General features: G+C 46.5%; 1 protein-coding gene across 4 annotated transcripts in view; it reads left to right on the top strand.

The window, feature by feature from the left end:
• The window catches only part of LOC130128042 (receptor-type tyrosine-protein phosphatase epsilon-like), a 56,790-nt gene that overhangs the window by 9,445 nt on the left and 21,153 nt on the right, over window positions 1–26,192 (top strand). For all 4 annotated transcript variants that reach the window (XM_056297751.1, XM_056297754.1, XM_056297753.1 and 1 more), the window contains exon 2: window positions 16,745–17,084. The gene's annotated coding sequence lies outside the window, so the exon portion shown is untranslated. The remainder of the gene's footprint in view (window positions 1–16,744; window positions 17,085–26,192) is intronic.

The following is a 26,192-nucleotide window of genomic DNA, read 5'->3' as shown; positions in this document are numbered from 1 at the left end:
GTTCATTGCCCCGCGGTAAAGGTTTTAACCGAGTGTAACAAATTGAAGAGACTGTCTTGTCTGCTAAAATTACCTGGAGGAGATAGATGATTTTATCGTGGTGTAAACTCTTGGATGTAAAAGAACTGCTTATTTACTGCTCTAGAGTTTTTATATCCCGTCCCCTTTCATTTCACCACACCAAGCACCATAACAACACTCTGAAGCATAACACTGGCTACATCTGGTAATGGTAAATATTGAGGACTGTGTGCTCACCGTCTTAAATTTCCTATCTCCACCCACTCCCCTGGGCCTCCTTAGTTGGTGGTGTTTGACAGTTGTGTGTCTGCTAACAAGGGGCAGGATCACAAGCAGCGATCTTAGGCCAGCAGTGCTCTCTCTGCTGCTGGAACGCCAAGGAAATAAGAGATGGAGTGAAGGAAGGTGGGGATTACCGTAATGATAATAATGAAGTGTCTCGGGGCTGAATATTGCCCAGTGTCTTTCTCTCTTTGGGCTGAGAAGAGTGAGTGGGCGGCTCTCCTCGGTTCTCACAGGCCTTTATTTTACCTCTGGTGAAATATCGCCCGTTCAAATCCTCTTCCTCTCCACTTTCATTCTCACAGCATCTGGAAGTCACGCAAGACACAAACATGCATTGGAGGAGTATGTATTTTCTGAACAATAGGGAAACTGCCTCTATTCTGTGTCCCCTCCGTGTGCAGTACACTAGCACGGTGATTAATTGGTTATCCTGTTAGAATTTACACTCCTGCTTTAGAAAAACAACCACACATGTTGGTCTCTTTTGAGTACGTGGTCTTTTGAAAGTACAGGCACACCATTTCCTGTGCTGCCGACTTACTATTTTGTGGCTTAATAAACTGAGCAAGGGCGGTTGAGAAACGGTTCAGACGGAATTAAACGTTTGAAAGGCTGGGTTAGGTTTACTACTATAGAGATGGATGTGTTACACAGCTCTGAATGAGGTCATCAGAAAGGTGAGTATGGGTGGAGGGCATCGGCAGTCTGGCAGTTGGCCATAATTGGTCTCACATTTCCTTTTTTGTTTACTCGTTTTTGTGGGACAGATCTCTGCGGACTGTACATATTTAGGCCTGTTATCAAGACTGGAGGGGCAGGGGAGTGTGACACATGGCTGACAGAGCGAGTGAATGAGAGAGTCCCTCTGTCTGCTCTGGCTCGGGGGCTTGGAGAGAGGCTCAGAAAGGGGACAGGAAAGGAACTGTGATCATCAGATCTGTCCTCCCCCGGGGAAGGAAAATGCCTTGTTCTCTTGCAGTCACTGCAGACACTTCCTCATTTGGAGACTTTTATGACTATTTAGTAGAAATGGGTACTGAGTACTCATACTTTGAAGGTAATGGTACCTTACGATAAGGTCTGTACTCGCAGTGCTTATCAGTGCCACAGGTCACATAAACATATGTAAGTAATTTCCAGTGGCCAATACAATCAGCCAACAGAGGTCACGCGTTCTGCCAGAAAGGAGTGAGATGTTGATTTTACTACAGAACATTTGTTAAAAGTCTGGGCCAACCAACAATTATGATGCTTAAAAGCTGTTAGTTACTGTAAATGTTCCATTACATTATTCAGTATGCTGCTATTATGGGTATTATGTTGTCTTGTTGTTGCCATTGCTAACAATGAAAACATTGTATTTATGGAATATGAGGGTGTTTCTGATACTTGGCAATTACCAGCATTAATAAACATTCTTCACAACATGACAAAAAAAAGATACTGAAAAGCAGCATTGTCAAGCACTGGTATCAATAAGAGGAACCAGTATCAATACTGATTGTACTATTGCAATGATATCAGTGAATTTCTATCAATAATCTCACTACTGCCAAGGATGAATTGACATAGGTTGTAGGGGGGCAGACGGTTAGTTCCAGGAACACTGCCGGTGTTAGATTTACCCTTTTGTCTTTGGGCTGCACTCATTTTATTTTGCAGTGGTAATTGATAGGCTCAAATGTTCATTTTCAGGGCTCGTGCTGCTGTGTCCCATAAAGTAAAGGAAATATGACACATAGACGCACAGTGCTTGGAGCCATCGGTCAAGCCTGACTTGGCCATTCCACAACAGGAAATGAATGCGAGGCTTTGTGCCACCACCAATTCATTACTATACTATCACATCCAGCAGCTGGCCCACAGCAGGGGACTAGTTAGCCGCTTAGCTGGCAAGGGAAATGCCTTTAGCCTCATGCTAAAAACTCATTAGCACAGGCTAGTTGGAGTCCATTTTCATCATACTCAGCGCTGGTAACACACTGCTACTCATGTGTTGTGACACAAGAGAGCAGTTGGTCCTGTGGTGTTGTGTGCTTTTGTTCTAAAAACAGTCAGAACTCCTGTGGTTTATATTAGTTGGTGGTAGCTTGGTACTGCTAGCCCAATGACTGTCATTTTCCACAAACCGCAAAAAAAAATAAAAAAATGGGAGAGGTGTAACTGGAGGTTGTTTTAATAGTTGCTCCACCCTTGCTGCTCCTGACTATCATGTCTGTGTGGGGTTAAAAAACCCTGCATGCTCGGGGCCACACATAACACTGCATTCCTGCATGCCTGCATTCCTGTAATTGGTTATTGTTGAAACACAGGGGAAGGTTTAGGTAAGCATGTAAAAGGGACCAAAAATGGGGGCTGTATAGGAAAGGCCATGTGTGTGCGTGTTTGTGTGCGTGCGTGCATGTGTGCGTGCGTGCGCGCGCGTGTGTTTTGGGGGGTGGGGACAGGTTTGGGGGTTGGATTTCGAGTCAAAATCACCATAACCACTATCACTGGTGAAGATGAAACACGGAGAACTGCAGATGCCTGTGTCCAAATATGTTACCGCAAGATGAAGAGGAATTTTTTAAAACGTCTTTCATTTGCATGTGTCCAATTAAGCCTCTCAGATCCTGCTGGGGTGCTAATTTCTGGGGATCTGTCTTTTAGGCACATTGGGTCTGTATTGTTAGATTTAGTTCTGGAACGGAGTAGATTAGGTTTGATTTCTTTTTTGGCTGAGGTATGTACAGCTCTCAAATGATTCAGAGAAATAATTTTGCTTTGTTTAGCTGCTCCTTTCAGCTTGTTGCAGGGATTGAGTGGCTTGAAAATCTATACTGCCCCATGTGTGTTTTTGGAAATTGTAGACCTCTACGATGCTTTAATCAGCAAAGGCCTGTGTGTCAAATGACACTTCTGATATCTACTTTATAACATGCAGGGCTGCATGTATCGATGTGGCCATTGTTTGGAGCCTCACTAAGAAGCTGTGTAAATGAGTAGTTTGGCTTTGACATATCTTTGCGGGTTGTAATCTTAGAACAACCTTATCTGGCCCAGACACATTGGAAGGCATTAGAGAATGTCTCCCTTTTAATGACAGTCTGTAAACTCAAGTCGGCTCACTCAATATCCAAATTGATCTGCTGCAAAAACTGCTGAACTGAGCATATTTGGTAGAAACAGTGGCTCTCCATGATGTATTGATTCTTGGGGATTTGTATGCAATATGTCACGTAATGTCAGATTTTATGCTTTTATGCCACATGCAGTCCATTTCCCATCCAGTTATTTTTCCATGCAAAATTAATGCATGGTCTAAGATTTTGATACAAACATTTTTCGGATTATGAACTTTGAACATGCTTTGTTGATGGAAAAAAGACGGTGCTAATAGTATGTGTGAATGACTACAATTGAAAGCCACTGCCTTGTTTAAGAATTGATAATATTTTCCTTTCTATCCTTGTGACATGGAAACAGATATCAAAACAGGGCTTTCCAATCATTATTCCGGAACACTGGCTAGGTGGATCAGGGAGGCGAGAGTCAGCTTTTGACCTTTTGAAAGCTCACTCGGGTCAGAATTATTTTCTGTCATTGCTTTACGGTACATTAGTTAGTTCTCTAGGGAAAAGAAGCAGCTCTCTTTTTTCTAGACAATTAGACTGTTAATATTTTCCATCCATCCATTATCGAAACCACTAATAATAATAATAATTATTATATATAATACATATAATACGTACAATATTAATATTTTACCATCTGAATTTTGGACTTGTTTAAAACATGTCAAATGTACAACAAAAAAAAAGAGAAGAAAAGAAATTGGTTAGTGCCCCAGCCCACCACATCTCAAAACAATCCCAGAATTGCAGAATTACAAATACCCTGTTATGGCATCAAAATGCATGTAAGAAGCACTGGCAACAAATTACCGTGAAAAAACATGTTTTCAAAACAATGATAGTTGTGCGACAGTAATGTACTTTAACAGTCGGTATCATACTGCAAAAATGGGTTGGACCTTTAACTCTTCTCTCATCACTGATTTATACTCATGTGTTTGCGAGGGAAGAAGAACGGGGTTTAATTGGCATCCCTATCTGACTCCTCATATTTAATTTATTAAAGTTCAATCTACAGATTCATATTGCAGCAGGTAGTGCCCCGATGGCAACTATTTCACCAAGTTCAATAAGGGTGGGAGGTGGATATTGGATTTAAAATGACAGTCAGTGCCCATAGCAGTGCTGTGTGCAATTATTTATACTATGGCCCTATCACCAAAGCCTCATCTAATCATGTTCATCAGGTCCAGTCGTGCCAAGCGCGATAATTGCTTTATTTTTTTTTTCTCTAAATGGATTCCCTTCAATACGTCTGGAAATGAATTAGTCTGAGTTGTCTTATGAAATCACCTAATTGGAGAGATTTATTTGAAGAATAACAGGCATTACATTCTTTTATGTTGGTCTCAAAGTGAAGCTAAGCACCTCTGTCAGCACAAGAGGGAATGATGATGTATAATCTGTTGTTAAAACTTAAATGCACACAGTGATTTGCTACGTCCAAGAGGCAATTACAATCAATACATATTCCCTTGATATGATGAGGGGGAGTGTGTTGGAGAATGGCTGTTCAGGAGAGCTGGATTGAATTCCAAAAGGCTCTGAGTCATGTCAGCTGATTGGCAGATTTTCTGATGTCATTTGTTTTTGTAGCAGAAGGACAGTTCACACTGTCTCCTCTCTGTCGTTCTCTCTCTCTCTCGTTCTCTCTCTCTCTCCCCCTCTTTCTATTCTTCTTCCATTCCCTGACCCACTCATCTCTTTTCATCTTTTTTCTAATTCTTTATTTCAGTGAGGGATTTGTTTTAATTAATTCTACCAAAAGTACAAATGGGAGAATGTCCATGTCTTTAATATTATAGGGCAAATGTTAATAGTGAAATGATGGAATTATCTGAAGTAATTAATTAATCTGTTTTCTTGCCATTGGCAGGGAAAATCTGAGGAAGACTTGGCAGTGACTGAGTTACTGTAAAACAGTGTTGATATTTGTTTGGGGAGATGATATGGTTGTTACGCTACTTGGTGAGACATGTTAACACTCATTATATTTTAAGTCTGCAGGCTGCCAGAACTCATAATGTTCCACTTGTAGTTATTAGGTGCACATAAAAGCTGTTGGCTTGTTCATTGTCATTAAGATGACCCATGGTTGGAGGAGTCTCTGGTGGAAATGGACCTGTTAAGAGTGAGTGGTTTGATCTTATGTGTTCTGGGGTCATCAAAGCTGCACCGAGACAGCAGGGGGCCATTGTGCCACATGTCAGTTCAGTATTTAAGGATATTGTAAAAGTTTCTCAGCAACATCTTACACTGAAAGCAGTGATGAGTAATTTATTTCAACAAAAACTACTGCATAACTTTTGCCAAAGGTTGCCAAAGATCTTTGAATCCATTTTCGGCAGACTCCATCTAAATTACAAAAGAGCCGAGATTTTGGAAAATACTGCACTGTAAAGACAGTGCGCAAGACCTATTGCACATACGCCGTTATCACAGATTATTTGACATTGAGCAATAGCTTCTCCTAAGAAAATAGGCTGACATTTCTCATATTAAAGCACCATCCATGACTCTGTTGCTTTCTATAATGATAGATCATGTTACTAATTCACTGTTTTGTAGCATTATGTTAAGCAGTGTCAAAAGAGTTGAGTTACTTCTGTGCCGCTGTGTGCTACAATGTCTTAAAAAAATCTTAGCCATGAGAATATCACTTGTTTCACCTATTGTACCCAACTAATCTCAGTAGTAGGCTAATTGGAAGGGGTATGTCATAATCTTCCAAATCCCGTCTGATTCTGGAGGATTGTGAGGGATCATGGGCTTCTCTACGGACTGCCAAGGCTGCTGCTTGCCTAATCACTCCTGACCCTATTAGAAATGAGTGCTCCATTGTAGCAAAGTGGTGCTGTCAGTCCTGGAGAACAAAAATCTTCATTGTCTATGTACTTTCCTGTGGCTGGGACAGCAATAATCTGTGGCCATAGAGCTGCCTCAGGATTTGCATAATCCAGATTCAGTATTACTGACAGGATAATCTGAACATTTTTGACCCTTGGAAGAAGCTGACATGACCTGTCTGTTGTTATTTCCTGTTGTAACGATGTTCACCCAGATTCACCCTAAACTTAATGGCGGTTCACTGACATTTTATGTTGTGATGGATGTAATATCCTGTTCAGATCACACTGTGGTGGAGCCAAATCACTACCTTTCTCCGAGACCAGCTTGGAAAATGCATGGTTGTCACTTTGATGGATTTACCTCATGTACCCGGTAAACACCAGTTCACTTTGACTTCAACCACGAGAGCAAATCGACGTGTTAGTTCACCACCCAAGAAGGGCTTGTTTGCTTTTCTTTTTTTCTTTTTTTTTTTGGGAATATTTGTTTTCCCCGCATTCTCGTGAGAACATTCATGCCTGAGACCAGTATAGCTGATGAGCACAATAATTGCATGCCCACGCTGAGCCCAGCATGCTGAAGGAGCATGGCTGTGTTTGTTCATCCTTGCATGACATGCATTGTGAGCAAATAATATGAATGGAAACCAGCAATCCTCCGCTGTGTGCACACTAGAGGGGCTCTCTCTTGCTCTCTGTCTTATACAAAGGGATGCACGGTATAGATGAGTGGATCCGTGTGAAATCCAACACACAGCTGCAGTCTTGGCACAATGATCCAACCCCTTCCTCCTCCTCCTCCTCCTCCCATCCCCCTTCCGCTCCACCATCGCGATACTCTTATCTCCTCAGCTCAGAGCACTGCACGTGGGCTTTCTTTTTTTTGTTTTGTTTACTGCTTAGTCTAATGATCCACAACACTAATCCATATGACAGGTAGCATGACTCTCTGATGGGCTTCCCTTTGCCCCCTCAGCGTTGGGCAGGACAGATAGCAGCTGGGATAAAGCGGGCACTGATGGAAAATGCTCACCCAAGGTAGATGAGTGAATGTCAAGATTGCGTATCTTGACATTCACTCATCAGTGGTAGACACACCGGCGGAAGGTACGAGGATACGTAGACCTCCACAATTTTCAGGCCAACTAGGAGTGGGAGCTGGTGTTTTCAGTTACTAGTTGAGATGAGCGCTGCTGTTGGACCCTGTGACGTTCTGTAGTTGATGAACTGTGATGCAATACGAAGGAATTTAACTCTGGTTCACCAATGTATGTGTGACTGACAGTTTTTTGGATGGTGGATTTCTGTGGATGATTTTATTAGGATGGAAAAATCAGTCTGGCATCTTAAGTGTTTTAGTCTTATTTGAATGAAGGAATTTTTTTTGCAGTATTACCATGAATATGCATTGAAATGAGAGTTGTTTTTTTTTCTAAACAAGCAGGAATCGTAATGAGTCCAGAATTTACATTCTTCTCCACCTGACAATAAACTACGGGATGAATAATGTGCAGTCCCACACAGTTAAATGATCACCATGCAAAAGAAATCTGCTTTAGCATCAAGGTTACCTGAGCTCATTTATTTATTCTTTGAGCTTGATTTATTACCACAATACCGCAGTAAAGATTTTTAAAATGTACCAGCATCTCCAATCATTACCGTCGGTGTGCATGAAAAGAAAATCAATGGTGTTGCTACTTGATTATGACTCACCATCCATCAGCCCATTGGCTGACGGAGCCGGTAAGATGGTGTGCTGAATTGCCACTTTTCTATTTTCAGTTTCTGATCAGAGTGTTTGGCAGCTCTCTAAATCAGGCTTTCCCTCTGCCTCGCTGCAACTCTGTGGAAGGAGATTGCAGTCATAAAACAAACTAACAAACAAACAAACCACAAAAAAAGAGTAGGAAATAGTACTGGGATGTTTATTCTCAGCCCTCTGGATAACATGGGAGCTATGGAGTCTACAAAGTAAAACACAATGTTATATAACATTGTGTATGACAAAATCTTCTGAGATTTACATCATTGAATTCTGTGGCATGAAGTTCTTCCATTGTGTCTTTTCGTTTTCCAGAGAAATCAAAACTGTGGCTTGTTGGTGTGCTGCCAGCCCAGCAAATCTGATCCATTTGACCCACAGTGTGCAGCTAATGGCCCTCAGAATAGTTCACGTTACATGTGAGAGGAGCTCAGTATTTACTGCGTGTTTACAAGAGGACTTCCTGGAAGGGTGTGTGGAAGTGGCTTACTTTCTGATGGCTAGATTACAGTATTTACTCTTACGCTCGCCCACTCGCCCCTCCATCAGCTCGAGTGACGCCTTTGAAGAGAAGGTCGCCAAGAGGCTCAAAAAAAATGTATTTTTAAGGAGTGGTTCGTCACCGCCCCAGAGTGTTGTGGATGTTACTGAGACCGTGCACCGTGAATCATCCATATCCTGTTGATTTAAGTTTACAGCGGGTTCTTCCTATGAGCTCTCACTTCCTGTCTCAGGCATGGCTTCTCTTGGATAGTGGCCGGAGAACCAAACTTGGGGTGTAGTGCTGTGGTTAAGTTGACTTGGCCGATGCAAGCTAAATATATTACCCCTTAATGTTGGTTTGTTGATTGATAAACTTTTGGGGAGCTGTAAATGTGATGATAAAGCTACACTTCTGTTTTTGCGTGTAGTCACATTTTTCTAGTAGAAAGTACTCCGGCCAACGCCGCTCTTCTTACACAATATGAAAAGTCATTGTACACGTTGTATTTCCTTCTCTGGATTACACATGAGCAAACAATGTCATGTAGTCACTGTCAAGTCATTGTGTCAAGTCATAGTTGTAGCTGACAGAAAGAATGTGGGTTGGAGGTGTCCAAACTAGGGTTTCAACTTTTCCCCTCTCTAGTATCCCTGTGTTGTTCCTCTCAGTGTATGTGTGTTTGGATTCCTGTGCATGTATGTGTGTGTGTGTGTCTGTGTGTCCACCTCTATTACTCCCACTCTTCTCTCTGGTTCTCACATCGGGCTAATCCAGTCGCCCCAGTGTTTTGCTATAAACCACAATTCGGGCACAGGATATGATCCAAATTGTTTCTCTTCCTGCGTTTGGCAAGCAGTTCTTCTGAGTAAGCTTCACACAACAGCTCTGATTTGAAGCTGTGAGACGGGACGTCTCCGAGCAGTGTCCGAGGGGCTTTTCTGAGATTCAGGTACAGCGACGCTATCAAACTCCCAATATCCCCGTATAGCCCTTATGAGGAGGAGGTTTCCAGTCCGCGCTCCAGAGGTGAACACTCACAACCTGCGTATATATCCATGCATCCATCCATCCATTATCCAAACCACTTATCCTGCTCTCAGGGTCGCGGAGATGCTGGAGCCTATCCCAGCAGTCATTGGGCGGCAGGCGGGGGAGACACCCTAGACAGGCTGCCAGGCCATGACAGGGCCAAAAGGGCGTGTGTGTGTGTGTGTGTGTGTGTGTGTGTGTGTGTGTGTGTGTGTGTGTGTGTATGTATATATATATATATTCCTGAAGACAGTTTCACATTTTAGTAACAAGGGTCTGAGGGGAATAAAGAATTTCTGCGGTGATGAGGGCGGTAATGTATTCCTAGTCAGTTGGGTTTATACGTTTGGATTTCTCACCTCGGCTTAGCTTTTGGCAATTCTGTGTGATAACAGTGGGGGTGGTTTTAGCTCACTCTACAACGTGTTAAACATCGCTGCTCCCAGACAAGGATGTGTAGACAGTCGAGACATATAACACTGGATTGCAGCCAGACACACGCGCACACACGCGCACACACACACAGGCATGCATGCATACGTGGAAAAAACACAATTGCCTGTGCATGCACATGCACAGTGTGATGTGTGTCAGTGTGTCTCCCAGCATGTGTGTCACCGTATTTGAGTGCAGAAGACAAAAACTGGCTTGGTTTGCTGCTGCGTGCGTGTGGAGGTGCGTCTCGCTCCCAGAATGCCGCCGAACACTCCTTTGTACGAGCAAGTCATGAATTTTTACTGAGCAGGGTTCATGGAGTTTAAACGTTCCAGGGAATCCTCAACTTGGGAGTTGTTAATTCCTAAGCCCAGTTCTGTCTGAACCGCCCCAGGGCGCCTGGAAATAGGGAAATGAGAGGAGGAGGGAACGGGGACTACGCCGTCGAGGGAAAGCGTAGCCGAGTTGTTGTTTTGTGGAGCAGAAGGCTGAATGATGTGTTTTCACACACTGCAGTCTGCTGTTTTAATAAAACAAGGGATTCAAGGCCTCTGGGAAGCTGTTTGTCATGTCTGGGTCTTTGGGCTGATAGCTCGATTGACTGGCTGCCCAGTCTGATCCTCAGTCCCACGCAGGCTACATGCTAGCCAATAGCGGTGGTGAGCAAGCGGTGTGTTTTCACACTTTTTTGAGGCCATTGTTTGACACATATCTTTTCTTCATAGCCTATAGCTGGCACTTCCCCAAATCGGGGGAGTGCCAGCTATAAGCTATGAAGCTGGCCAGCTATCGTACCATTTTTTAACCCCCCCTCCCCCGTTTTTCTCCCCAATTGTATTGGGCCAATTACCCCACTCTTCCGAGCCGTCCGGGTCGCTGCGCCACCCCCTCTGTCAATCCGGGGAAGGCTGCAGACTACCACATGCCTCCTCCAATACATGTGGAGTCGCCAGCCGCTTCTTTTCACCTGACAATGAGGAGTTTTCCCGGGGGGGGGGGGGTTCCCCCCAGTTCCCCCCCGAACAGGCGCCCCAATCGACCAGAGGAGGCGCTAGTGCAGCAACCAGGACACATACCCACATCCGGCTTCGCACCCGCAGACACGGCCAATTTTGTCTGTAGGGACGCCTGACCAAGCCGGAGGTAACACGGGGATTTGAACCGGCAATCCCTATGTTGGTAGGCGACGGAATAGACCGCCACGCCACGTTGTTCTGTGTTCTTTGTTGATCTTCGGTCATTGATTGTTCCCATATAGTTGTTGTTATGATGTTCCTGTATACCTGTGGTAATTTCTGTCATTTCGTTTATCCACTTGTAAGGTGATCTTGGATGGCCAGAAAGGTGCTAATTGAATAAAAGTTAGCAACAACAGTGTTACAATATTATTGTGTTTGGCCTTAAGGAGTGTTATCTCCTAACCATTGTTGGGTTGTGTACATTTTGCCCCAGCATTGAGGCTTTGTCTGAATTCGCTATTGATCTGTAGGTGGAGAAAAGAGCCACGGGCCTGCACTCAATCTCGGTTTTCATTTAGCCGCTAAGAAACAAATACCACCGTCGATATATCAGCAGCCTCAAAACACCCCCTGTCTGTGAACAGTCTCGCCCTGTTTGGCATTGTAGGAAATTTCCATCGATTTGATTATGGCAGCGATGGCCAAGTTTGGAAGAGCTGCTTGATGATATTATCACATTGACATCCTGCCTGCTTTGGCCAAGGGCCACTCACTGATGCTTGACAAACCTGGACACTGAGGCTCAAGGGTGAGCTGGGTAATGGAAGGGGAGGGGAGGGAGTCTGAGGGAAGGCGAACAGCTTCAGCTAACCGAATCTCTCCGCATATTACCTTCTGTCCTCTTGCTCTGCAACACTGAGCTCACTGTGTGTAGACAGCTCATCGGGGACTAGCCTCTATTCACATCTAATCATGGACGCATAAAAGTACAGATGCATGTATTTGTGTCCTGCAGTGTCATTTATTATCATTTTGCACCCGGAGGCTGATTGTGTCTCTTTTAGGTTTTTGCTATATAAACACCATTAATCACAATGAGCCTCCTATACCTCTCAAACAGGTGCTGGACTGCTGCTCTTGCTGCTGCTGGTTGTGCCGCTGCCTTCATTTAGCCCATAATAAGAATTAAAACACCTTATTAAAGCTTATTGTTTTTTTGTCGGTCGATTGGAACACAGAGCAACGTGTTTTAAAGTTAGGCCGCCACAGGGGAAATATGCATTGGTGGCTTTTGACTACACTACATGCAAGTATAGATTTGAAGCGGTTTTGTCCACGGAAGCGATTTCCGTGTACAAGATGAATGGAATTGGCAGAGTGTGACGAGTCAGAGAGGTCCGACAGCCGGACTCTGCTGGGCCGACGCGGAGGCCAGATATCTGCTCAGATACGCGGCGGGCGAAGTGGCATGCCTCTCCATCTCCTGGCCGTGTGAGTGTGGCAGCGGTTGCCCTCTGAGCTTATCTCAATAAACGGATTTATGTCGGTGCACTTGGAGATTTTAGTATGTTGCTGTAATCTGATTGAGCACAACCTCTGAGAAGAGAGGCAGAGTCTGCAAGTGTGTGTGTGTGTGTGTGTGTGTGTGTGTGTGTGTGTGTAATGCCCTTGTAAATACTGTGAGTGTGTGATGTGAGTTCTTTGAAGTGTTTGAGTTGGTATTTATGGTCTTGTACGAGATTTAACATTGATAGATGGAGCATTGTGCAAGTTTATTTTTTTTAGTGTACAGTACACACACACACACACACACACACACACACACACACACACACACACACACACACACACACACACACACACACACACCTGGCAACCGGCCTCCCAGACAGCAGGAATCAGGCGCGGTGCTAAAGATCATTTCTCGTGGCTGTACTATTTCCGTGTGCTCGCTCTGTGAGTGTCGTAGGTGTGAAAGTCCTCAGTGTTCGGCTGTTGAAATGAAAGAAACAGAGGTACGCCTTCATGCACGCTCTTCCTGGACCGGCAACCTGAAGTGTGAAATGATCTGCAGTCGGGGGTGATAGACAGACCACGCAGTCCAGTAACACTATTGTGGGTCTAAATGAGTGTATGCGTGCTCAGTAATCCAGGTCAGAAAATCAAGGAAGGTTGAGTCAGTTCATCTGGAGAGAAAACGTTTCATCACTCGTCTAATGCCTCTTTTCCACTACATGGTACCGGCTCGACTCGACTTGACTCGACTCGCCCTTTTTTCGTTTTCCATTACCGGAAAGCACCGGCGTTTTGGTAACTGTTACCACTTTTCTGGTACCACCTTTTGTCGAGGTTAAAAAAAATGGCGACCAGCTACACTGAGGGGGGTCCTGTTACGGTAATGGAAAACGACACAGAAGCGAGGCGAGTCGAGCCGGCACCATGTAGTGGCACCATGTAGTGGAAAGAGTGACCTCTGCAGGTATACCCCCCCCCCACCCTTACAAACCATACGGCGGCATAATGACTGAAACCAACGACCAGTTGGTCGACTAGTTATAGGCCACGCCCATATGCCGATGTGGGCGTGGTCATTAACTAGCATTTCAGTGGCCATGTGGACTATTGACAGAGGATTTGGGAATGTTTGCAATCACAGCATTGTAAGATGGCGACACATGTATAAGGACAACAGCTGTGGCGGGAGTGTTGGAACAGTTGAGACATATTTTCCAAACACAGATGATTGCTTATGGCATGAAGCAGGCTTGTACTGTCTCATCAAGAATTTACTTGACTCACTGGATTATTTTCCGAACACCGCGTCTCAGTTGCTTTCAAACCCCAGAACACGCTGCGCCAGAAATTGGTCCGCCTCAAGAATCAGGTCCCCCGGCACAAACAGAGCAATATAGTGCATGTTAAGTGCCAGGAGGGCTGCCGTGACTTGTACACTGGGGAAACCAAACAGACGCCGGCCAAGAGGATGGCACAACACAGGAGAGATAACACGGCAGGCCAGGACTCCACCGTCTACACCCATCTACAGGCCAGGGGCTGCTCTTACAAGGGTGAGGATGTGCACATCCTTGATAGGGAGGAACGCTGGTTTGAACGGGGAGTCAAAGAGACCATCTATGTGAAGAGGGAACGGCCATCCCTGAACCGGGCGGTGGGGGGGGGGGGGCTAAGAGTACATCTGTCACCATCTTACAATGCTGTGATTTCTAAACATTCCCAAATCCTCTGTGAATAGTACACATGGCCATTGAAACTCTAGTTAATGCTCACGGAAATTTGCATATGAAACCGGTCGTTGTTTTCGGTCGTCATGCCACTGTGTTGTTTATAAGGGTGGGGATCCCTGCAGTCAGTTGAAAATGAAGAGGTCACTTAGATGAGTGATGTCAACAAACGTTGTGTCCAGATGACCTGATCCAAACTTTCTTTGAGTCTAAATGGGGTTTTGGGAAAAAAATTTGGAAAACTACTTTTTCTTTGGAGAGAATCGCATCCTTTGAGCCAATGTGTCTCTGAGTCAGATATCTGGTATCTGTTAGTTCCCATGGCTTCTTCCATATGATCTACCGCCACATACACATATACTACACACACTGCTTCACTTCCCGATCAGATGGCCAAACGGCGGAGTGAAGTGGCACTAGTTAAAGAATGCCGTGTGTGTGTGTGTGTGTGTGTGTGTGTGTGTGTGTGTGTGTGTGTGTGTGTGTGTGTGTGTGTGTGTGTGTGTGTGTGTGTGTGTGTGTGTGTGTGTGTGTGTGTGTGTGTTGTTTTATTTATCCACAAGGGCTGAGCCGAGGGGTTTTTTTCCCCGGGCATATAAAAGCCTCTTCATTGCACATTCGTATCGACTCCCACGCGCCGTCTCCTGCTCGCCGTCTCGCCCACCATACATTTTAACAGCGAGTACATACCTTTCACTGTGTAGACAGCGAGAGTCCGTGGCATGGCCCAGACAAGGCCATGGCGGGGGGTGTCTGGCAGCCATCATAAAGGGATCGAAGTTTGTTTTCCACGCAGGCGGAGATTTCAGGAGTTTTCTTGTGTTGTGAGGCGGTTTAGTCGTCCTCTGTGATGCCGGCCGATTGCACAAAAGCAGCGCTGTCAGAATGCAGGGGAACTTTACATACAGATACTACACGTCTTATAAGAGTTCATCGACTGAATGCCAAGGATTTTTTCTAGCTATGCAACGTTCTGCTTAATTAATTGAATTCAGACGTCATGATGCTATTCATTAGAGCTTGATGTTGGTGATATCTTGCACGGTGCTTTCAAGGACTTAACGCATAAAAGGAGAAATAAAACTATGAATAAAACTATAGCGCGTCGCATGAAACTATGAATACAACTACAGCATGTAGGATGGTGATATATATATATTTTCCCCCCCACATCATAGTCTTCCTTTTTCACATCTCAGTTCCTTCTCTCACATCACCGTTCCACTTTAGACTCTTTCACTCTTGCCATTATTTGGCTGTCATGGAAATCCTGAAGCATGACACCTCATTTTCCAAGATGTCATAGAGCAAACGTTGAGTGCCTGTTTTCATTCAGTTCCCGCATAAAAAAAAGTGTGTGTGTGGGGGGGGGGGGGGCTAGTGCGGCCATTAATTCCGCATTACGGCCCTGGAGAGGGAGGGAGGGAGAGACCCTCACGCAGCCCCTTCCTCTCATCCACTTGACTGGGGCCGGAGCGTCGCCATAGCAACCGTTGCGAATAAAATCACGCTCTCGGATTCTTTCGCCAGCACAGTGTTCCCAGGTAGATAAATTGTGTTCAACTCGTCCCTTGTTCTCGCCCTCCCCAACCCCCCCCCTCCCCTCCCCTCCCCCCCGTCGCTTTCTAGTCTCCCCGGAGGCATTGCGGGGCCTATTTTCGATGGCATATCACCGGATCTCCATAAACAGTCTACATATGTATGTGTATATTTTTTTTTACCCTCTTTATTTGTTTATGCATGACCATTTCAGAGCTGGGGATGAAGCGATAGCTTCCAGGCCAGTGTCTGGTTTTATTCAGAAGAGTAAATGTATTTGCTAACGGGGCAAACCCTTTAGGGATCAGTCTTTGAATGTAAATGTTTGAAGTGACACGGAAAGAGGCTTTATGTTAAAACTCCGTGCCAAATCTGGGCTGATGTGTGCAGATTTAGGAATGATGGGAAATTATGGAGAATATGTGTCGTTGTTAATGTGGGGTTTAGCCGGCGTATCAAGGGAGATGTGGGCAGCAAGCACTGGACGACTTGTATTCTAGACACTGTATCGAGTAACCTCATAAATAAACCGGCCGAACCCTCCCGAATAATGACATTTTTCCTTCACCAAGGTCACTTAGTCACCATCTTATACGCTTTGGATCTCTTTTCAAGTGTCTTCCTATATGTTTTATCGTGTTCACCGCGTCTTAGGCGTTGATTGACGTACACTGTGGTGTGAAGTTTCCACATACATTTCTCTCGAAGCTAATTTGCATCACTATCTGCAGACGGGCGCCGACATTTTCGCCGTTTCATCAGCGCTTCTGGGCTGTCTCACTGTTTTTCTGTTTACACAACGCAGCCCCCTTTAGAAAGGCTGTCCTCGGCTCTTCAGTGTGGTACCCAGTCCCTGCTTAACTTTTACCTCCGTTCAAAGAGGGGACTCGCGCTACCTCCTCTCCCTCCTCCTCCTCCCCCATCTCCCTCACCGGTTTCCTCTATCACTCTCCAGCAGGCCTAATGGTTACGTAATTAAATGTCTAATGTGTTCTCTCTCTTTCTCCCATCGCTCTCTGGCAGGAGTTGGCGAGCAGTCCTTGTAAGGCCTCCGATGCCGCTCCGGAGAGAGTGCCGCTCGCTTGCTCGGTCGAGCTGCCAGATGTGAAGTGCTGAGACCCACAACTCGCCGCGGCCTGGATCCAGGGGTAGTCTACCTTCCCTGGGCCGCTAGACCCAATCTCCACCCCTCCCCCTCAGTCTGCTCTCCAGCCCTGTCCAAGGACCAAAACAGCAACACCCCACCCCATCCCAACCCCCTTCCCCATTCCAGAACAATGTGACAACTGGACCCGACCGGTACCAGTGCAACCTGCTATTATGGATGTGAGAATCGGAGCACAGTGAATCAACGCTCATCCAGGTAATGTAATTTACTGCGCTGGGGTTTGAATGCATAGCGTCGCATCCGCATACTTCAGAGTGATTATTCTGATGTGGCTGCAGACTTCAGCTCCTCATGTGGTTGAGGATATTGTCTTGTTGTTGTTGTTTCCTCAAGATTTCACAGACACACACACACACACACACGCACAAACGGTGATGGCTTTTCCTGCTGTTTTTCCTTTTTTTTGTGTTTTTTTTTTTATTTTATTTTTCCCCTTTTTCTCCCCAGTTGTATCCGGCCAATTACCCCACTCTTCCGAGCCGTCCCGGTCGCTGCGCCACCCCCCTCTGCCGATCCGGGGGGGGGGGGGCTGCAGACTACCACATGCCTCCTCCGATACATGTGGAGTCGCCAGCCGCTTCTTTTCACCTGACAGTGAGGAGTTTCGCCAGGGGGCTGTAGCACGTGGGAGGATCACGCTGTTCCCCCCAGTTCCCCCTGAACAGGTGCCCCAACCGACCAGAGGAGGCGCTAGTGCAGCGATCAGAACACATACCCACATCCGGCTTCCCACCCACAGACACAGCCAGTTATGTCTGTAGGGACGACCGACCAAGCTGGAGGTAACACAGGGATTCGAACCAGCGATCTCCATATTGGTAGACAACGGAATAGACCGCCACGCCACCCGGACGCCCCTCTTTTTGTGTTCTTGATCAGATCCCTGTAACTTTGCGATGAGCCACCATCTCCCTCTGTAGCTTCGTGGCTTTCGTTATCTGTAGAAGCTTGTGAAGAAGACTGCGTAACGGGAAGTGGCCGGTGATGTGAAAGAGGACTCCCACATTGCTGTACGCAGCTTGACTTGACGATGCACACTGTGACTTTTCCCCAAAGCGGACAGCGTCCCTCTGACTTTCAGACGACACCGTTCGCATTCATAGCATGTGCAGGAGTTAGGAGTTAGCAAAAATAAATCGCTCTTGGCTTTGCGCCTAATTTTGCTATTTAAAAATTAAAGCGCTTTCCCATGTAGCATAATTACAGTGGCAGTACTTTTGTTAAGGGTATTCTGACATGTAAGTAGGGAACATTAAACCCAGTGACCTTTATAGATACATTAAAAATGATGGGGGAAGTGAAGAGGATGGAGCTGGATCATGCGAGGCAGACACACACATTTTTTTTTTTATCTCGAGGGATTTTTTTTTTTTTTTGCCAATTTGTTGCAGTCCAGAATCTTAAGATTCACGGCTCAGTATCGAGGTCATTGGGGCAGAACCAGTTAAACAGGGCGAGCGCTTCTGTCGAACCGCGTTGCAGGCAGGACACACAGACGCACACTCACACAAATACACTCGCGGTGACACACATCGGGGTGACGTTGAGGAGATTTGCCCATATTTCCACGGTCAGGACAAAAAAAGATAACGTCGCTTATCTTTACATAAGATCTGAGTTATAAAACACACACATGAAGAGATGGTACATAAACTCCTGTGCATGTGCGCACACACACAAACACACACTCTCGCAACACACACACACTATGCGATCATGCTGCGGTCCATATATTTTGATCCACGGAATTTACCTCTCGATTATCCTCTTGGTTATCCTCCTTGCTCAACGGTTAATGGAAATTGTAACAGAATCTGTCCTGTGATTAGAGATCCCATTCGCTCCAGAAGTCTCCACCATCACCCACCATGCTGGCTGGCGCTTATTTATTTATTTATTTATTTATTTATTTATTTATTTATTTATTTATTTATTTATTTATTTAACAGTTTTTGCAGCATTCTGCAGCTTGACTGTTTAATTCCCCACCAATCACCCCAGTGGCTCGTAGAGCCGTGTGGGGGCAGAACAAACAGCATAATGGGAACACGGAGGAAAAAACTTGCAAAATAGAAGACAGGGATGGGGGAGAAAGGGAATGGGGGAAAGTAGGGAGGTGTGTGAGGGCCTGCACATACGTGTGTGTGTGTGTGTGTGTTGGTGTTTCTGTGAGTGCGGGTCTGCGTCTTTGTCTCCATCTGAGCGTGTGTGTATCTTATCCGTGGTTTTGGACGGTGTTGCTCGGCGGTGCTGCTCCCATTTCCCCTGCTGGAGCAGGGCAGCACAGGAAGGCTGGCTGGCCAGCTACACAGGAAAGGAAACAGTCTCTATCAAGCAGCAGATGGAGGACAGCATGTGCTTACACTGCAGAAACTTGTGCGTGCACACACACATACATGCATGTACACACAAGCACACACACGCACGCACAAGGGGAATTCAGGCACATACAGTAGCTTATATTAGGAATGTGACCCAAATCACACCTCCCATGTCAGCCGTGCAGGATCTGGAGTTTGAGGAGGAATCAGGTCGGCAATGGGTGGAGGAAGACACTTTGGCGTCTTCTGTGATGAACTTTAGATGGTGTTTTCATAACACCGAGAACATTTTCTGCAGCTGGGAGATTGTTTTCCCTCACTGGGCTGGACTCACTGCACTTTCTCCCTTTAGTATTTGTATTTTACATACCGCTGCAGGACTTTGCAGCTCTGTAACCTTTAAATCCAACTGCATTAGAGGAAAATGGACCCGGCTCGACCAGGGTTTGCAGGTAAACTCTTGTTCCGTCTAGTCCGCGTTGGAACAGCAGATGAGCGGGGGTTCACTTCATCCGAACAGTTCAGACGGTGACAGGCTAGTTGTCGATCTTGTGAAAGTATGACAGATTGACTTCCAAACACGTTCCTGCCACTGTTCATTTTCTGGTGCTCGGTGTGACGAATCCCATCAGTCGTTTCAGCGGGTACGCCGAGCAGGGGACAAAACAAGATGGGAATTATTTCTTAGTTGTGTGGGTTTTTTTTTTTTTTTTTTTTTTTTGTCCCTTGTCTGGCCAAAAACAGCTAACAAATGTGGTTGAAGCAAGGTTGTAGCTCGGCCTGTTGATGTTGTAGCATGTGTTTGTAAAGCTCCTTTCCCAGCTGGTTCTGCTACCGTATGTGATTGCGAGCCACAGAAACATCACTTCCTCTTCAGCTCGCCGCTACCCGCCCTCTTCCTCTCCCTCTGTCTGCTTTGATAATGAGCTAAAAACCAACGCGCTGTATCATTTTTCCCACAAAAGTGGACTTTGGGAAGGCCGGCGGCGTCCCCTCTGTGTTACTCCGGTGACCCGCAGGTCAAATGTATTGGCTGTCGCTGAGCTTTAGTGGTACCGAGCATGTCGGGTCAGCCCCGGTCTCGTGTTGTCTGGCGGCCTGTCCTGATTTGGTGTGAGATGTCTGTGTCAGGAACTGTTAGTGGCAGGCCGGATCCAGCCGAGGCTCGCCTGTCTTTCAGGGTGTGTGTGTGTGTGTGTGTGTGTGTGGTGTGTGTGTGTTTGGGGGGTGGGGTGGAGGGGTGGGGGTGGATGTAATACTTCCTCTTTCTAAGAGGGCAGCAAGTTCTCTGAGAAGCTGCACAACACAATGGTTAAGATTTTCTCTCATTTTCTTGCCTTGCAGTGTGTGTGTGTGTGTGTGTGTGTGTGTGTGTGTGTGTGTGTGGTGTGGTGTGGTGTGTGTGTGTGTGTGTGTGTGTGTGTGTGTGTGGTGTGGTGTGTGTGGTGTGTGTGTGTGTGTGTGTGTGTGTGTGTGTGTGTGTGTGTGTGTGTGTGTGTGTGTGTGTGTGGTGTGGTGTGGTGTGTGTGTGTGTGTGTAATATGTGTGTTCCTATGGCTGTGCATGTCTGTGTATGTGTCTGGCTCCTGTGCATTATCTGGCTTGTGTTTGTGTCTCTGCATGTGTGTCAATTCAACCCTCTTAACTGTGTGTGTGTGTGTTTGTGTGTGTGTGTGTGTGTGTGTGCACGTGTGGTGTGTGTGTTTGCTCATGTGTACACGTATGCGAGCATGCCTCGTGTGTTCATATGTGCTACAAATCTGCTTAGGAGGGAGGACAATGAGGCTGGCTACGGCGCCCAAGGCCCCACTGAATGACCCATATTCTATAGAATTCAGGCCGAGCCCAAATAACTCCGCACAACAGGGTTACACAATCTTAATCAACAAAATGCTGCTCATAATGTACTCCGCAAGAGCTGTTATCCCGAAAAAGGGGGATTGTGTCGAATGTGTGAGGTTGGGCTCACATAGTTACTGTACTTCAGCCGCCACTCTCTGCACACTCCAGCCGCTGTTAGCGCTGTCTGCCTCCTGTTGCACATAACCTCGCTCGCTGTGTGACCGTGGATCCTGTTTTGTCCATCATGTGTGAAGCCTCTTGTCTCTGGGTTCGTGATAAGGGAGGGCAGTGGTCCATTTTCGGAGACCAAGCGAGATGAGCGGCATTTTGCTGTGGCAAAAAGAACAGTTTGTCAGTCGGACCTCACTTGCCGTGCAGACAGTCTGGGGGACGGTGTGTCAAGACACAGGAGGAGGCACCTGTCCTACCTCACATTAAGAGCCATGAAACAGTTTCGTAGTCAGTGTATCTGTCCTGAGCAGACAGGCCTCTTCTGTCCCTGCAGAGCTGCAGAGGCACTTACTGCTGGCAGTCCTGTCATCCCCACGGCGTGGGTCGCTCACTCATCCTTCCTTCCCTGTGCCCCCTCTCCTCTCCTCTCCTCTCCTCTCCTCTCCTCTCCTCTCCTCTCCTCTCCTCTCCTCTCATCTCTCCTCCTCTCCTCTCCTCTCCCCTCTTCTCTTCTTCTCTCTTCCTCTCCTCTCCTCTTTTCATCTCTTCTCTCCTCTCCCCTCTTCTCCTCTTCTCTTCTCTCCCCTCTTCTCTTCTTCGCTCATTTCCTCCCCTCTCCTCTCTTTTCCTGTCTTCTCTCCACTCCTCCCCCACTTCTCTTCTCCTCTCCTCTCATCTCCTCTCCCCTCCTCTCTTCTCCTCTCCTATCTCCTCTCCTCTATCACTTCCTCTCTTCTCCTCGCCTCTCCTTTTCTCTCCCCTCCTCTCTTCTCCTGTCGTCTTTTCTCCTCTCCTTTCTACTCCTCTCATCTCCCCTCCTCTCATCTCATCTCGTCTCATCTCCTGTCCTCTCCCCTCTCCTCTCCTCTCCTCTCTTCTCTCTCACCCTCAGAATCAAGTGGCTTTTTGTTCTCCCACAGCAGTGCTTATCACTTGTTTCTCCACCGCTGCCCTCCTCCTCCCTATTCCCTTTTTTTTTCTGGAAATCTCCCCCCCCCGCCGATACATCTTGTCTGTCCTGCCTCGATCCTCAAGGACTGTGGTTATCTGTCACTCCGAGTTTCTCGGCTTGAAAGGAAACTGACTGTGCCAGGCAGGCAGGCTTGCTGTGAGCGAGTCTATATTTCAGCGGGGATGTTCACTGTTGTTGAATGAATCTGTTGCTCGCAGCAGAACGCTGCAGTGACGAAACCGGCGTATTTTCATCATCACAATAAGTGGCCTTGCTTTCCCGGAGTGATGTTATTGACAGGAGATGAGCTGTGAGAACTTGTAGAGAAGTGTCTCTGGTCTGCAGGAACTCTCTTTAAACACAAGGTTTGCATAAGACTTCAGATTCCGCAAGAATTCTGTTTAATTTGATGCCGAAACCTGAAAAATACGACCACAATTTCCCCTTTTTGGGTAATTTCAGGGTTCTAATAATACCGTTCGTATGTGTGATGATGCGTGCCGTTTCAGACTGATAGTATAATAATAACGATTCATATGGAAGCAATTCTATTTGAATGATTAATCATTTGAATAATTAACCAAGCATACATTTTCACGGCTAATTGACTAATATAATCCTTGGTCCAGCATGTAGGACTATGCACCCTGCTGGAGAACAATTCACGGGAATGATCAGACGGTGCAGGGTTCAAATCTGAAGAAAAAGAAAATTTAAAAATTGCCTTTATTCAGTGGAAAAACACTTTCTCTGTAATCAGAAAAAGCCCCCGCGAAGCTAAAAACCTTTGTCGCCCGAGGTGGTAGAGGGTCCGCACACACTTAAACGGTTTTTAATCTCATCGTTTCCTTGTACTTAACGACTGTAAGTTTGCCTCACAGTACACGGAGAGAACAAACCTGACACCTGTAGAGCTCCACTTACTGAGAACTCGGTAACCTGTTTTTTTTTTTTTACAATGTGTGGATTTGGGCAACTTCCAGACACCTTGATTCTCTCACACACACACACACACACACACACACACACACACACACACACACACACACACACACACACACGTGTACGTCACACTCGGGTCCATGCTGACTCACTCCTGCGGTCTCCCCCCTCCTCCCCTGCTCCCGCTCTCTCTCTCCTACTGCCGCTGTCTGGCTAATACCTGTTCAGTAAAGGTTGATTACAGAGCACTGGGTGGTAATGGGAAGTGTCACAATGCTGGTTCAGTCACTTTCAGCCCAGCTGCCTAGCATTAAGTCGGCTACGGAAGAGTCGTGATTCCAGGCCATAATTGCCGTGCCTCTGAATAATTGAAGAAGGGGGAAGAGGTAAATCCCAGGGGGGCGTCAGGCTAGGGCAATGATAGATGCCTCAGTGTTCACCGGGGCTTCGAGGGGCCCGGAAGAGATGATGAGACTCTTTCACTCGTGTCCCAGTACTGTGCGGGGTGGCTGATAGACCGCTATTGGAATGATATCTGGCATGGCGGTCCCCAAACGGGCCCTGGAACATGTGTTAAACCATACATCCCTGTTGGGGCGTCACTGTGTTTGGAGAAGAGTGTGAGTCTGTGTCTGTGTGTGCATATATGTGTGTGCAATGTGCATGTGCTTGTTTGCATAGTGTGTGTGTGCGCAAATGCATAGGTACATGTGTGTGTGTGTGTGTGTGTGTGTGTGTGTGTGTGTGTGTGTGTGTGTGTGTGTGTGTGTGTGTGTGTGTGTGTGTGTGTGTGTGTGTGTGTGTGTGTGTGTGTGGAAATCAGTGGATCAGAAGAGATTAAGAGCCACAGCCCCTCTGACGAGAAATATTAACTCTGACTCTGTAATTACCATCGTGGAACACATTCACAGACACAGACACACACACACACACACACACATACACACACACACACACGCACACACTTGTTCAAACAAGCCGACCAAGTGTAAACCCAGACGTGATGTTTGCAAGTGCAAGCCACAGATTGGAGTAAATATTTACCATCCAATTATGGCGGCTGGTCTCCGAGCGTTGCTAGAATGTGACAGCGGCTTCGAAATGCCGTCGATGTTGCAGACGTGATTTACGTACACTAACCCTATTTACGCTCGCACACGCCAAAGCTTCCCTCGAACGGTACCGTTTAGCTACGGACTGGAACGCTATTCAAGCGGATTAGCTTTTAATCACTTCTCTTCTCATCCTATGTCGTTTTTTAAGTAATGTCGAGCTGCCGATGCCTCCTGGTCCCCAAAAAGTTTGCTGTAATGGCAGGTCATGTAGGGTGAGAAACCGCAGTGGCGGCTTCCTGGTCAACAGGATGTTTTGGCCTCAGCTGCACATAGCTGCAGTGCTTGGTGACAGTGGCTGTTCTGGACTTCTCTGTCCTTTTTTTTTTTGCATGTTTCACACAAGGACGAACCCCCCCTCCCCTACACACACACACATACACACACATACACGTACACAAAACGAACTTTCTCTGCCAGATACCTGCCACGCTCTCCATGGGAGATGCTATATTTGTTCCCACTGAGGCAGAGGGGGGGGCTGACACTGCAGAATGGAGCCAGTGGGTCTCCAAGGTCATTACCACCGCCACGTCTGGGCGCCCTGGGAAGAAGGCAGGAATTGATTAATGACAAAGCCTGGAACACAGGAGGGGAGGAACCCAGATCGGCAAGAGAGCGGGGTGACAGAGGTGGCGTTTGTTACAATGGGTTGCTGGGGAAAGTGGAAGCGTTACACACTGCAGAGTCTTTCGCAGCCCAGGGTTCGCTTGTCTGCCCCCTAAATCCGCGATAATGATTGGTTGGTATTGATTTCTAAGCGAGCGTTGTGAAGTTCCCACGGGAGGATTTGAGCTCAGCACTTAATTAAACCTGGCTTCAGTCATTTTTCATTTGACATGTCTCCTCGCTTACCGTACTGCACGAATCATGCGCACTGCAGGAAGCCACTGGACCGTGCAGCACACTACTACTGTAGGCCCTGTGAGCATAATGGAGTAGATTTCTTGCTATTGCCTAAACTTTTTTTTTTTTGCTAATAAAGAGGCAGCTCACGTCTCTTGTATTGACGGTTTTTAGATGGAAAGTAACTCGACCCTTATGACACGGTAAACATGGCGCCACACTTAACCCGTTAGCGCTGCTGTAGGCTAGTACGTGTTCTCGCAGTCAAGGGTGCGCAGCATCCTGCCTTAACAAGTCTCTTATCACCCCCCCCAGCCCCACCCCCAACATACACACATGCACACAACTCAGGTGTGACCCAGTGGACTGACAAATACGCGGGCTCACATCAGGCTCTCCGGTTTTCTGTTTTCTGTGTGTAGTTGGGCTGTGGGGGTGTTTTTTTTTTTTTTAAACGGAGCAGATATGCTCAGCATCCCTGAAGTAGCATGTTGGTGGCAGTACCACTGGTCCACAAGTTACCATGGGAACACATTGTGAAGAACACATTGTGAAGAAGAGCACATTGTGAAGAAGAACACATTGTGAAGAACAGCGGCGTACAGCTAACAAGACGTCCAACACCTCTTTTCAAGTCTTGAAGTGGAGCGCAGCTGGTTATTGTGCGAGTCAGGCCCGAGTGTCTCACGAGAGGAGAACATGCGGTGCTTTTGTGCGGTGCTTTTGCTATTCTCCTCTAACATATTAAAAATGTATGCTCAGATTGATTTTTACGCGTTTAGGGACTCAAATATGAATATGGCTGTCTGGGAAGTGTGCCGACAGAAAGGTGTAGATTGGACACACATCTATAACAGATGTTATAGGTGTGTGTCCATCTGTTAACAGATGGACACACTGGCTCCGTTGCTCAAGTGAAGACCGGGAATGCTGTACACCACCCTCCAAAAAGCCAAGCTGGTCCAGGTTTAGTCGCCTCTGCTCGCTAAAGGCAAGAGCGCCGGGATGTGGATGAAGCACAGAAACAGAGGGAGTGCACGCCAGAGACCGAGGAGAGAGACACACTGGGCTTTGAGTTACCGCTTTGTTTCTCCTCTAACGGAGATTTACGAGTCCT

This window comes from Lampris incognitus, chromosome 17 (assembly GCF_029633865.1).
Source record: "Lampris incognitus isolate fLamInc1 chromosome 17, fLamInc1.hap2, whole genome shotgun sequence".
Taxonomy (NCBI): Eukaryota; Metazoa; Chordata; class Actinopteri; order Lampriformes; family Lampridae; genus Lampris; species Lampris incognitus.
The sequence above is the reverse complement of the archived record's forward strand: the minus strand, read 5'-3'. Positions and strand labels throughout refer to the sequence as shown.